Source organism: Notamacropus eugenii, chromosome 1, assembly GCF_028372415.1.
Source record: "Notamacropus eugenii isolate mMacEug1 chromosome 1, mMacEug1.pri_v2, whole genome shotgun sequence".
NCBI lineage: Eukaryota > Metazoa > Chordata > Mammalia > Diprotodontia > Macropodidae > Notamacropus > Notamacropus eugenii.
In genome coordinates, this window is record NC_092872.1 from 243019617 (window position 1) to 243034321 (window position 14705).

At 41.4% G+C, this 14705-nt stretch overlaps 1 long non-coding RNA gene across 4 annotated transcripts in view; it reads left to right on the top strand.

Moving 5' to 3' along the window:
* The first annotated feature begins 5002 nt into the window (after window positions 1-5002).
* The window catches only part of LOC140517279 (uncharacterized), a 52923-nt gene continuing 43220 nt past the window's right edge, over window positions 5003-14705 (top strand). For 3 of the 4 annotated variants that reach the window (XR_011971529.1, XR_011971531.1, XR_011971530.1), the window contains exon 1: window positions 5017-5085. This is a non-coding gene — a long non-coding RNA (uncharacterized lncRNA). Of the gene's footprint in view, window positions 5086-14705 lie in introns of all 4 variants that reach the window. The other variant, XR_011971528.1, reaches the window with a different exon arrangement.

Below are 14705 nucleotides of genomic sequence, written 5' to 3' on the forward strand. Positions count from 1 at the left end.
AATAAGAAAAAGAGATGCAACATGTTTCACTGTTATTTGCAAAACATCAAGAGATACAAACAAAAATCTCTAGCACTTTGGATGGACACCATTTAGGGAGGATTTATAGGAGGCTCTGGACAAGAGTCCCAAAGAAATGCAGAGTCATTAATGGGTTACATGTTGCAGAGATGACTTCTGTTCAAATATGGCTTAGACTGCATTGCCTTGGAGAGGTACTTCACAATGCTATGGCTCTATGGGACTCACTAATGTAAAGAGATTGTGTTATTAATCCAAACCGGTGGAAAAAAGGAGATAAAACCACAGATTACCCAGATTCTAGCATGTGAATTAAGGCTCACCCTCATTGAATTGATCTATGGAGCTTGACTAAACATTACTGATAGACAATAAACTGAATTTTGTTCATTTCCATTAGGAAGGAAATTGACAAACTCAAGATAGCCCAGATGAGGGTGATCAGGATTATAAGGGGACTTGAGATCATACTATACAGGATGACTTAAAGTGATTGAGAATACTAAGGCAACAAATGTTTGTGGAGTAAAGATGCATTGGGGTTGTTCTGCTTGGCTTCAGAATCACAAATGAGGACGTCAGAGAAGCCCATTTAAGTAAAATGTAAGAAGGAAAAACCCTTCTTAATAGAATAGGGTGCTCTGAGAATCCCAGAAATGAAAAGATTCAGGAGCTAGGTCCAGGTTAAATTATGTGGTCAACACTTATATCTTCCATATTACCTAAATAGTACAGTAAATAGAGTGTAAGAACCTAGACCTGAGTTCAAATCAGACGAACTAGCTGTGTGAACCTGGACAAGTCACTTAACCTCTGTTTGCCTCAGTTTCCTCATCTGTTCAGTGGCAATAATGTCCCAGGGATGTTATGAGAATCAAAAGAGATAATATTTGCAAAGCACTTTGAAATATTTGAACTTCTATATAAATAACAGCAATTATATCAATCTAGGGCACCTAAGTAATGAAGTGGATAGGGCGTTGGACTTGGAATCAGGAAGACTTATCTTCATGAGATCAAACCCAGCATCAGACACTCACAAGCTGTAAGTGAGCAAGCCACTTCACCCTGTTTGCCTCAATTTCCTCATCTGTAAAATGATCTGGAGAAGGAAATGGCAACCATTCCAGTTTCTTTGCCCAAAAAGGAGAGTCATGAAGAGTCAGACATGACTGAAATGACTCAACAACAAACATTATGTCAATATTCTCTCTCGTGTTGTAAATTATGGAAACACGTGATCTCAGAAGAACCCAATTTACAAATCACCCAAAGAGAAATGAATATTCATATGAATGGTATAAGTAGGCAGGCTGCAGGATATTGCCAAGGATCATTAGAACTCAGAAAGGGGCCTAAAGGAAATTATTAAGGGTATATATGACTGCAGAAAGAGATGGGCCAGTGACAAAATGAAAAGAGAAGATAGCTTCTGTGCTACTTCTATACCTGTAAGATATTATCTTTAAAAAACAGAAGACTTAAGGCATGTTGAATAGATCTTCTTTGGAAGAGTTATGAAAAGGTATGATCAGGAATCCTAGAAGATGGGGAAAGTATCATGTCAAAAGCCAATTCTTCCTCTAATACCTTGTACACCACAGTGGAGGAGGTACCCACACCAAGAAGAACACAGATCCATCAAAGTATCTTAGTGAATGATCAAATATCATTTTTATATATTTAGAATAATTTAGAAAATATGTTTAACATATTTTTCTATATATTTATTTCTGGTACTCCTATTCTATTGCTTTCTTTTTATTTGATTTGTTCCACGTCAGGTAGTTTTAATGGTAATAGTGTTGCAATGATTTAAAGTCTAGGAGGACAAGAGCATCTTCACCTACTTTTTTTTTTCAAAATGCCCCTTGCCCATTTCTTTTTTCATATAAAATGTTGTTATAGCTTTATCTAGTCCTATTTTTTAATGGTACTTTGATTGGTATGCCATTAAATCTGTAAATTAATTTGGGGGAGTATTGCCATTTTTATGATGTTAAGCCAATTCTTCTGTAATGAAATGGATCATCTTTTTGACTGATGGTCTCGTTTTTCCTTGTAAATTAATATCTTTGCTCAAAACCAAGATGTCTCAGATACTGTAAAGGAAAGAAAGAGTGAGCTTTAGAGAAGCAGACTCCTTTAGAGAAGCAAGAGAAGACTTAAGAAAAGGAAAATAAGAAATCAAGTATGTTGGATAGCTTAGCAGGAACCCAAGAGGGTTCAGAAACCAAGCCAAGTCAGGGTCCTCAATATCAGAGACCTGGAAAACTTACAAGTTAATGGAAAGAGTAAACCATGAGACAAAAGGCAAGAAGCTTGGGGAATCTTTCTGGGGAGGAGTTGATTCCATGATGATCTGCAATGGTCAGCAGGGCCCAGGGCAGAATATTTCACAGCACCCATGAACATGAATGTCTCTCCAATTACTTAGATGTCTTTTACTTCTGTCAAAACAGCTCCATGGTCATTGGCGTAAAGGACATGTGTGTCTAGATACATTAATTCTAAATAATTATTTTTGTAGTTGTAAATGGAGTTTCACCCTTTCAAAACACTTTTGTGGGCTCCATTGGAAGTGTATGAAAATGAGAGTTTTGTGTAGTTATCTTGAATCCTGCTGCCTTGCTGAACTCATTTATTGTGTCAATAAATTTTTGTTGAGGATGATAGATTTTCTGGGTAAACAACCATGTCATCTATGAAGAGGGATGTTTTGACCTCTTTGATTCTGATGTTGATCTCTTTAATTTCTTTTCCCTGTCTTATTTTGACAGCTGATTTCTGATCTCAGTGACCAAGACCCATTATAGTTGCCCCCATATTCTTCCCTCTTCCCCTCCTCCCCACTAGCAAAGTGATTTCTCTGTGAGATTGGAGACATTTCACACCACCCACTAGCCCACAATTCCCTCTCCTGTTATTGTCCTTTCTGTTGCCTGATAACCTCTAACCACACCTGAGGTTGGATGACGTCTTTGCCACAGGGCAAAGTAGTGTCAAGATATCAAGCCACTAGGTGGAGCTCCAAGGCAACTTGGAGCCCAAGGGACCTTTGGAAACAGGGTTCCCGGGGTCTGAAACTAACTGTAAAGTATCCCTTAATCTGGAGGCCCTTGTTTTTTCCCCACCCCAACCTGGAAAAGATGCATCGTCATCCCACCCCTACCCTCACAAATTGCCCACCAGACACATGCCATTCTCCCTTTGGCCCAGGTACACAAGCTGACAGTTCTGTGTACCCCCTTGCTACTCTATGGGAAAACTGGCCCTTCACAGGCTGAATCAGGGGATGCTGGTGACTCCTCCTTCTCCTTTGGGTTCTACCTTCCCAATATGGGAATTAAGGGGAAGGAAGGAAGGAAGGAAGGAAGGAAGGAAGGAAGGAAGGAAGGAAGGAAGGAAGGAAGGAAGGAAGGAAGGAAGGAAGGAAGGAAGGAAGGAAGGAAGATGAAGTAGAAACATGCCAGGCATGAAGGGAGACAACACTGGAATAGTACCTCAGGCTGCCTTCCCACCTACCTTCTCTAATGACTGAATAATCATCTGATAATTAAGCATATTGATATGTAGTGCTTTAAGGTTTAATCAGACAGGGAAATGACAAAATAATAGCCAAAATGCCCATTGCTTCCTTTTCCTGTCCTATGTCCTAATCTACTCTACAGAGGAAACCACTTCTTCCAGATCTCCTGATCTTTATCCATACCTGCCCCCAGCTTTGCAATCCCTGAACCTTTGTTCACACTATCTCCTATGCCTGTAAAGCCATCCTTCCTACTATCCCCACCCCCAATGAATCGCTATCCATCCCTTAAAGAACAATTGAGACATCACGCCCTTCCTCTTTGGTAAGGACTTTTCCTCTTTGGATCTCAGGCAACACTTTCTTTGTAGTGCTCACCATATCTAACCAGCCCCAGTTATTCTTCAATTTACAACCTGTCACCTTCTTGCCTGTGACAAATATACACACCTGTTGTGATCCCCCCACCCCATTTCCAATTCTGAAATCATGATCAAATCACAGTTACCATTGCTACTGAGAAGAAAAAGAATATGTCTATCTACTCATCCTTGGCTCAAGTCACCATCCCTGTGACTTTCCAAAATGTCCTTCCCTCCCCACTACTTTGCTATGTGTATTGTTTCCTTCCCCTAATGGAATGTGAGTTCCTTGAGGTCAGGGATACCTCACTTCTATCCCCAACACTTAGTAAAGTGCTTGGCAGATAGCAAGTCCTTAATACTTTTTATTTTATTAATTTCTTTACTCATTCATTTATCATGAATTCTTTTGTATTATAGTTATTTTTGAATGCGTCTTATCCTTAACAACTAGCATGGTGATGGACTATAAATGTCTGTTTCCTGAGAACCACTAACCCAAATTCAAAGAGATTCATCATCTGGTTAGCACCAGGTTCCTTGGATTTTCCTGCCCTGGTATTTGTCCAAGACCACTCTTAATTCATAAAATGGGTTACAATCTGTGTCTCTTTTTTTGGAGAAGGGAAGGCAAGGCAATTGGGGTTAAGTGACTTGCCCAAGGTCACACAGTTAGTAAGTGTGTCAACTGTCTGAAGTCGGATTTGAACTCAGGTCTTCCTGATTCTAGGGTCGGGGCTCTACTCACTGTGCCCCAAAGCTGCCCCTACAAGCTGTGTCTTGAAGCTAGTATGCACAGGAATCAAAGGTCCTTGAAGCATTGACAAAGAAACATTCTCCAACAAGATTGTAAGGGTAGGATTTTGTCTCAGCAAGACTTGATGAGGTCCCCCAACACCAATCAAAAAGCTCTGAGTCCACTAGGTACTAAATAAATGCTTATTCGCTTGAAATGAATGAAATTGTAAAAATAAAGCAAATGTAAACTCAATAAACTTACAGAAACTCATCATAAAGCCAATCCAGCCTCTGAGAGTCAGCTAGTCCCCTCCCCATCTGGCCCTAGTCTCAACTGTTTTTCTTTCAGTTTCATTATTCTGTCTGGTGTTCTCTTTCCATGAGTCACGGTTCCATGATCTCTCCTCTGAAGAGTCCAGATCTGAGTGTGCCTAGGTATGTGTGATATTATTCCTTTCTCTAATCAACTCCTCACCTTCCCTTGAGACCTCTCACCTGGCTCTTACTTTGAGATACTTCAGTTCAAGACATGAATTCTCACATTCATTTGCAGTTAGGAAAACCAACATCCCCTGGAAATAATTAACGTGTCATACGTTCCCTCCCTGTTGCCAGATCCGCCTACTTCCTAGTTATCCAAGTGATTCAGAAGCTGGCTTTCACCTTTCAGGGAAATGCTAATCCAAAGCCTACCTTACAGTTCTAACAATCTCTCTCTTTCCAGATTCTAAGAAGCAGGGTAGTGAAGCTATCACCAATAGCCCTAAAGAGGCACCAGCTTTTCTCCCACTCTGAGGCTGTCTACAGGCAACATAAGAAGAAAGTAGGGAGATAGGAAAAAACACATAAAGGGGTTCATAGTAGGACAGAGAAATAAACAGGGTATTTCTTACTATGTTATTAAAGTGAACATACTTTTTTTCTAACAAAAAAAAAAAAACCAGTTTGCTATTTCATGTGTCGTTATGTTTTAATCTTGTTTGTGTATTGGGAAGGTTTGTTTTTGACGATGGCTACTAGGATTACAAACAATTTTTTAAAACATAACAATCGAGGTAGAGGTAGAGAAAGTTTGAACCTCCAGACTGGTGTTTAGGTTGGAGGGCTATGGTGCAGCAGTAGACCTGGGAGCATGATAGAAGGGGAGAGAGCAAGGGTGCCAAATGAATCTCTTTATAGAACAATGCAACTCAGCCAATCTGATGTTCACCCACCTATTTTGTGTCTGTCCTTGGTTGTGCTGAGAGTTGCCTGAGGTCTTGGGCACAGAAAACACTGAAGGGCTAGGTGATGATTTCATGTGGAAAGGTCAGCAAATGGAGCCTTTCCTTATTTTGGTGAGTGTGTTTTTGTCAGAGGTCAGGGACTTCTAAATGCTTTATACAAATAGAATTAATAAAATACACTTTCCACAGACAATAAGGAGAGGAGCATTTCATCACAAAGGATTTATTTAATTGTAGATCAAGATCCACTTAGTTAGGCTGGCCCACCATTTTCCCGTATGCAGATAAATGTCCTTCCAAATACACACAAGGACAGAAAAACTCAGAACATCTGATAGGGAGAGCAGCTGAGTTGTTTCTAAACAGGACTGCAGTTTCAAAGTCTGAGGCATTAGCAGAGAAAAGCAAGAAAGGAGGAGCAGAGACATGAAACTGAGACGCTTCTAAGATGCTATTACCAACTGAAGAAATTTATTTTTATTTATTTATTTTAGAATTGGACAACTCTAAATCATCCTTGCCAGAATCAGTTGGCTGCTTAGAACTGTTCCTGACACTCCCCTAGTTCTAATTAAACACTTCCCCTGGCCCTTATTTCCTGTTTGGGGAGAGCGTGTGAAGCTTCAAGTTTGGAATCATCCCCACTGCTTTAATTATGAAAGAGACATCATTTAAGGAATGTCAGCAAGGCTGGTAATTAGGTAGCAAAATGAGTGTCTGGTAATGAAACACCAATTCCCAGGCACTTGGGATGATCTGGCTGCCTCCTTTACTGCCCGTGTGGGCTTGGCCTCCCCTCCCTCTCCTCACACAGAGAACAGCCCTCCTGGGATCTATTGCCCACCCAGTGCTAACACCTTTGGGTAGGGTGGTAGAAAAAACTCTTAACTGGACATCAAGAGAATTAGAGTTCAGTCTTAATTTGTATTTCACTAGCTATGTGACCTTGCATAATTCATTTTGCTTTTCTGTACCTCAGTTTGCCCATCTGTAAAAGGAAAGAATTGAAATAGATCTTTCTAATGTCGGTTACAACCTTTGTGCTTTTGCTGTGCCTGTTTACATTGCAAGGTCGTTCATTTTGGAAAAGCAAAAATCTCCAGTTTTATATTAAAAAATCTAGGGTAATCAAAGCTAGCATTTGTGTGGTGACTTGAGGGTTGCAAAGTGTTTTAAATATGTCATTTCATTTGTCCCTTATAAGTAGGTGCTATTATGAAGCCCATTTTAACAGTGGAGGAAACTAAGGCAGGGAGAGTTTAAGTGGTTTGCTGGGGGTCACACAACTTGTAAGTATCTGAAGCAGGATTTGAACTCCGATCTTCCTGACTCCAAGACCAACACTATTCATTGCACTACCTAGTTTACCTAAGTTCAGAAGGATGGAAAAGGACTTTATTTGTAAAGAAGTAATAGAAAGAAGAAATGCCTTTGGAAAACTATATGTATATGTGTATGTAATTATTTCAACCAGTGAACAAGTATTTATTAAGCACTTATTTGCTAGACCCTGTAAAAGGTACAGGAGATGCAAAGGAAATACAGAAACAGCCCCTGCTCCCAAGACATATTTATATACAAGATATCCCAAAAATCTTAATGCTATTAAGCTTTGAGCTATTAAAGCTTAAAACTGAACTAAGATTTGGGGGATGCCGTGTGTAATTTATCTGAGGGATATTTAATACAGAATCCCAGTGGAAGATAGATGGTGAGGGGCGTTGGTGTGCGAAAGGCCAATATTGGGCTGATTGCTTCAAGGCCCAGCATGCTAAATAACACTCATCCTCACACAAGAGTTCCACCCAGCTATCTACCTGAGATAAACTAAGTGCATGAAAAAATGCCTATTGCCCAGACTCAGCAGTCAAGGCCCCTTCCAGGCATTGTGAGCTAGTCTCACAGCCTTGGGACATGATTGGAATGAGAACAGCATTCCGCAGACAAGATTAATGATTGTGCTGGGCTGTCAGAGTTGGAACTGTAAATACGTACGTGTGTTGGGGGAGAGGAGTTAGATAAATGTCAAGTCTACAAGCATTTATTGAGCACTTACTATGTGTCAGGCTGAGTGATAATATGATAAACAAATACAATGAAAGATGAAAGAAAGGCACCTCCTGCCCTCATGGGGGAAGACAACACATAAAAGGGAAATTGAAACAGGGTGATATGGGCGGGGGGAGGGGAGTAGAGAAGAGATGAAGGTACCTGGTAGGAATGAAGATATGGCTGACCCAGACCTCATCTTTCAAATGGAGCCCCAGGTCAGGGGCTGTTTCCAAAAGAGTAAAGTCCATGGGTGGAATGAGTTTCTAGGATGAAGAGGTTTCTGGAGCATTACAGAGAAAGTCTAGGAGAGTCAGGAGTGATAGGATGCATGAAATAGACAGGCAATAGCATTGGTCTATCATGGACATGCACTGCCCAGGCAATGATGAGCTGGGTCCAGAAAAGAAATTATTCTGTATGTTCAACACTTACTTCAGTGGTCTGTAATTTGATTTACTGTGTGGGTCCTCCCTCCATCTATGATTACAGGCATTTTTTTAGTGCTTTAGAATCAGCTAATCTCATTGGAACCTCACAAAAATCCCATGAAGTCAGTGCTTAGCCTGCCCTCTCATTTTATAGATGGGGAAACTGAGGCTCAGTGACTTCCCCATGGTCATACAATTAATAAGTATCCCCAGGACGCTGAGCCTAGCACTTTTGGGTCCCATGTTCAGCACTATGTCCATAATGCCTCACTCTCACCCTGACAGACCATGCCATATATTCGTTTGGTATATGAATGATGCAGCCAAAGAAATGCATCACTTTGGTGTCCAATCTTCCAGTGATGGTTCTCTCCAAACATGGTCAGTCCAATCCTCAGACAAAAGATATGCCTGCCACCTGTCCCCTGGCCAGCATGGAAGCCATTCCAACTTGAAAGGACCTGCCAACATTCCTGCTTTCTTCTTGGCATCAGTTTCCAAAGCTCAGGGTCACTCTCTTCACCCCATCACACACACACACACACACACACACACACACACACGTTGAAGAAGAATCAAAATATAACTCCTCCACTAAAGTGCTATTCCAAAATGTGTGTCTGTGTGTGCACGTAAAGCAGTTAAGTCATGTTTCTGACTCAGCTTTAATCTCCCACAGCAGTACATAGACCCCTCTTTAAATAAAGTCTGATAAGATCAAAAATATAAACTTATACAACTAAAAAATTAAAATACGATCATTTGTTTCACAAAATCTTTTCTCACTGCAGCTTCCTTCAAACATCATTTCTCTTGGTGCATTTAAAATGTCTTTTACACAATTTTGATTAACATTCAATTTTTCAGGAGACAGCAATCCACCTACTCTAAAAGTCCAAGCTCAGGTTTGGAATGCTGCAGGGGGAGGCCCCAAAGCTTTTAAAATGGAACATACATCTCTCCCCTAGTCAGTTTCAAAGAACTATCTGGAGGGAAGACTCTCACCCCATCTCACTCCAGTCCAGTCATGTTCCCTGCCATCACAGGTCAAGCTTCAATGATCCCCCTACTCTTCGAAATCTGGAGTCAGACACACTCCTCTTTTGCTCCTTTATCTTCTTTAATCCTCTGTTCTATAGTCATCCTTTCCCTCTTCTTTAATTCTCTATAGTCATCATTTCCCTCCTCCATCTTTATCCATGCTCTTCCTTCCTCCATATTTCACTTCTTCCTCCAGTCTGAAACATATTGCTACTCCCTCTCCTATCTTTCATCCATCCTGTATCCTCCCTTTTTCCTTTTCTATCATTCCTATTCCTTCTTCCTCCACCTTCTTCCAATCTTTGATTCTCATTCCAGAAGGACATTTCTGGGTAATAAATCATAAGATGGGATTTGCCATGGATGACTGACCATAATATCTCTCCAAGCCCTAGATTGTTTATTTATATAATGGTGCTAGAAAATCAACTCCCTTAGATATGGCTTAGGTTAGTATTGGGAAAGCTTTCAGGGTAGAGATGTGCTAATGAACCACCAAACTATCAGCAAACGATTTATGGGCAGTGCAGTGCAATGGAAAGATACTTAAACTTGAAGTTGTAAGACCAAGGTTTGAATACCAGCTATGAGGTCACCCATAAGAACTTTGGGCAAGACCTCTCTAGGTCTTGGCTTCTTCATCCACAAAATGAAAGTATTGAGCAAGATGACTTCCAAGGTTCGTTCCAGCTCTAAATCTGTGTTCCTATGAATACTTCTTGAAAGTCTGGTAAGGATCTATGATAGATTCTTGAAGGATAGTGGAGAAGATGCTCTGCCCTCAGACAGTGTACAGTCAGTGAGATAAACCTAGGTCACAGAAAACAACAGAGAAAAATAACTATGTGCTAGATCATGTGGAACAGAAGCAATAGGTACTATAGGAATCCAGATTAGGGATGGATTCATGAGAAATAGGGCAATAAAGGAAATATTCTTGGAGGCAGTGGTATGTTAAAAAAATATTTTTTTAAAGCACTGGTTCTGGGATCAAAAGTCTTGGCTGCATATCCCTCCTTTGATGTTTACTATGTGACCTTGGGAAAATCACTTAGTATGTCTGGGTCTCAGTTTCCTCACCTGTAAAATGAGAAAATTGGACCAGACAGTTTCTGAGGTCCCTTCTTGCTCAGGCTCTATGATGTCATGATCTGAGCTGGAATTTGAGAGAGAGGTAGATGGGGAAGAGAAGTGGGTTTGGCATTATCAGAAGAAAATAACATAGGCAAACGCACCTAGGTGAGACTGAGACTGGCACGTAGACTGGAGGCAGGACTAGTGAAGCTCTTCCCAATATGGCAGCCTCCTCTGTCCTAGAGACATGTCATATCAAATTTCCTCCTCTGCTTGTTTTCTATTTGTGGTACCGTGATCATCCCCGCTTGTTAGACAGGGCCACTGTTCCTAATGGATTACTGCGAATGATTTAATCAAACACATTAGCGCACATCATCCTTCCCCACTCTGCTCCTTTTGGCATGCAGAGACCCTGCATCCTCAGTCCTAGCAAAGACATCCTGGGCAATAGATGGAATATCACAGGCAGTACAGTGGCCCCAAATCCCAAGATGGTCACTTGAATTGGAGCTGAGTCTTTTTGTACCAGTATAAACTTAGCATTTTGACCCTTTGGCAATGGATGAACGAATGAATGAATGAATGAATGCTTTTGTATTAAGTGCTGTCTATGTATCAAGCACTATGCTAAGCATTAGGCTTACAAATACAAAAATGAAGACAGCCCCTGCCCTCAAAGAGGGCATTAAAGTAGAGAAAAACAATACCTAATGGGAAATGGTGACCAGAGATTAGTATTTCTGTTTAAAAGGTTATAGGGATGGGTAATTGAAATCATACAGGAATAAAATAATGTCCCCTTTCCAATAGTGATGACACTATTGATTTGATTATGGTTCTAGAACTAGAAGGCAGCCAAAGAATGTAGTATGAAGGGTTAGAGTTAAGGTGGCTAGTAAAGAGATGGTGAGGAAGTAAGGTAAAACATGCCTAGCCCTGGCCTGACCTGATATAGCAGGCCAAAGGTAGTAGTCATGAATCATGGCAGCAGGGCCTTGGGACAGACTTACAGAGATGAAAGGGTGAAGCCCAATTGGGCCTGGCCTCTGGTGAAATGGCTGGGGGAGTAAAATGAAGCTTAGCACATTCATCCCTCTGCTTCCAGGTGGGACTCCCCGGCCACCATCAGGACAGATAGCAGAATCATATTCATAGGCTTTTGGTGTAATGGATAGAGAGGCATCCTTGAAGAAGGAAGACCTGGGTTCAAATCCCACCTCTGGACACTTATGGGTGATATGACCTGAACCTCTCAAGGATGTAGGCATCAATTCTCTATCAACTCCAGAAAAAGTGCCAATCTGTGCTGATAAAGGGAGGTTTCTCACACAGGGGTTCCTTCTATAAATGAAATCATGGGTCCAATCTCTTTTCTTATTTATAAGACCATAGCTCCAGGGCAGGAAGGAATCTTAAAGGCTGTCTAGTTCAACACTTTTCTTTTACAAAAAAGGAAACTGAAACCTATAGAGTCAAGGTCACACAGATAGTAAGCATCAAGAGAGATTTAAACTTAGACTGTTTTCCCTTGGGTTGCTGGATGGAAAAACATTTCATTGCCTTCTTTGAGACCCATACCAATGACTCCTCCCTCAACATCCTCCCCACTCAAAATGTAGTCCCCAGCATTCATCTCTCTCTTCCCTCATTTTCTCTTGTTCATCCTTTGTGAAGATCAAAGAGGCCTCATATCATATTTAAAGGCAGCTAGGTCACACAATGGACAGAGTGTAAGACTTGGCATCAGGAAGTTCTGAGTTCATATCCTGCCTCAGATATCAGCTGTGTGCCCCTGGGCAAGTTACTTAACATTATCTAGTTTCAGTTCCCTCATCTATAAAATAAAAGGGGAGGGGGTGGACTTAATGGCCTCTAAGTTTCCTTAAGCTTAAAAATCTGTGATCCTGCAGATAGGCCCAGATCATGAGGCCTTGAAGGACAAACTAAGGCAACTATATTGGCCATGGCACAATAGGGAGACATTACATATCTTGGCCAGTGGAATAATTTGTCAAAAGCCATGTTCTACAAAGAGAGATGTGTCAATAGCATAAAGAAACGGGCAGAGAAAGAAGAAGGGACAGAAGAGGGATGGATTCTGTGTTTCAGATGTCTCCTCCCTTCCCTTCCCAGTGTCCCATCACAGCCTTGGCATCTGGCCTCAGGAAACAAGCAGCATTACCAGCAGTCATGGGTGACCTCAGCCCAAAGCAGGGGAGAATTTCTGTGATTGGAGCTCTGAGGGGCCAATTGGAAATGCTGGGGATTTATTGCCTTCCAGGGAAATATAGGCCAAGGTACAGCATGCTTCCTGCCCGGGGTGAACTATCTGGCGCTTCCAGTGATGGGTTTCTTTAACTGAAATGATAATTTATAGCCCTCTAAAGTAATGTCTCCTGCCATCCAAGGTGATTAAACTGTCCACATTCAGCCCATTTTCATCTTCATCTGAATATTTTAAGACGATGTCTCCAGCCTCCAGAAGGCCCCTAGGGTGCAGGGTGGGTGGAACTGGCGGGTCTTGGACACACTGCTCTGAAACAGTGTCAAGAATGGAGGGTAGATGGTGTCCAGATTTAATCTGATGTTAGCTCCAAAATCAAAGTTAGAGGTGAAGAATAACAGGTCACAGGCTGTGTCCCTGCATGTGTCACAGCTTTGTTTTCAGCAAAATAGCTATTCCTTACACACAGGTCATTTCCCTAACACTGGCCATGGGCTAACTCCTCACCTTGGCCATGAACTGATGCCCATTCTTAGATGTAGACTGATGCTGAGACCAACACCCTAACCTCAGACTCAGCCTGACTCTTTAACCCTGGTCCCAAATTTCAGATACCTACAGGCCACACTCTGATCCCTAATCTAGGTCTACACTGGAGTCTTAATGGCAGAATCAGAAACTCTGTCTTCAGAGATGAAGGATAATGTGGTTATTGTGTAGTCAGACCCAGTGCTATACACATGGTATTATACTCAGGATGCAAATGAAGACAAAATAAAGATGAAGTGTCGGACTCGCCAAGCTGGCTGCATCATCAGTGGGAAATTAGGAAGATGATAAGATGTGAAATGTTCTCCAGGCTGAAGCCTAAAGCCCATGCATGACCTTGAATGAAATAGGAAATCAAACAGGCTTAGTTAGAGGCGCTAAGGAAAGTCCCTGGAGTATCAGATTAGAAGGATGGTGTCTAAAGTGGTCGTTTGCAACCCCACAAAGGAGGAAGGGAGGGAGCGACTCATGAATGGCATCCATTCTTCTCTATGAGCCAGGCAAGAATTCTGTGTAATAATTCTTTGTGAGTCTAGGGAGCTTTCTGCTTCCTGAAATACTTTTACTTCTCATTGGATTCTCCATATGACTTAGAGAGTTGAATAAGGCAAATATTATTAGTCCCATTTGACAGTGGAGGAAACTGAGGCCAAAGGGGATTTAAGCAACAGGCTAGCTAAGAGAAAAATATTTGGAGATACAAAAGAATACCCTGGTGATTCTCAAATCATATTACATAAATGACTCGTTACTCCACCTCTAGATATGGCTGCCCTTCTCAGACCTTTATGACAAAGGGTATCCCAAGACCCAGAATTAAATTCTTTGGTTGGATATGCAAAGTCAGGAAGTGTCTTGTATTTCACTAATAACAATTACTAGAATTTATATAACGATTTAAGGCTTGCAAAGCATCTTGACAAAAATGTAATCCCCACAACAGCTGTGAAAGGTAGATGCTATGATCATCCCCATTTTACAACTGAAGAAACTGAGACAAACCCAGGGTCACACAGCTATCAGTTGTCTTGAGTCTGAATTTGAACTCTGGTCTCATGACTCCAAAACCAGCACTCTATCCACAATACCACCTGATTACTCCCATGAACAGTAGATAACCTAGCTGAAGCTGCTGTTTAGTATATACATGCACAGGGCTCTTTCAGCGAAAATCAGGAATTTTGGAGGTAGTAGAGGTCCTGCTGAAGCGCTCTCTCTCTCTCTCTCTCTCTCTCTCTCTCTCTCTCTCTCTCTCTCTCTCTCTCTCTCATTCTCTCACTGTTCCCCTCACCTTCTCATTCTGACATCCTCAGAGCTTGCTACTCACCAGGATCCTCTCTTAATCCTACTTCTCTTCTCATCATTCCCTATCCCCTCAGGGGAAGGCTCTCTGTGCCTTCCAAGGTGAAAATTAATTAATCTGGTAAACTCATTGTACAAATGTGCCAATGGGAGAAG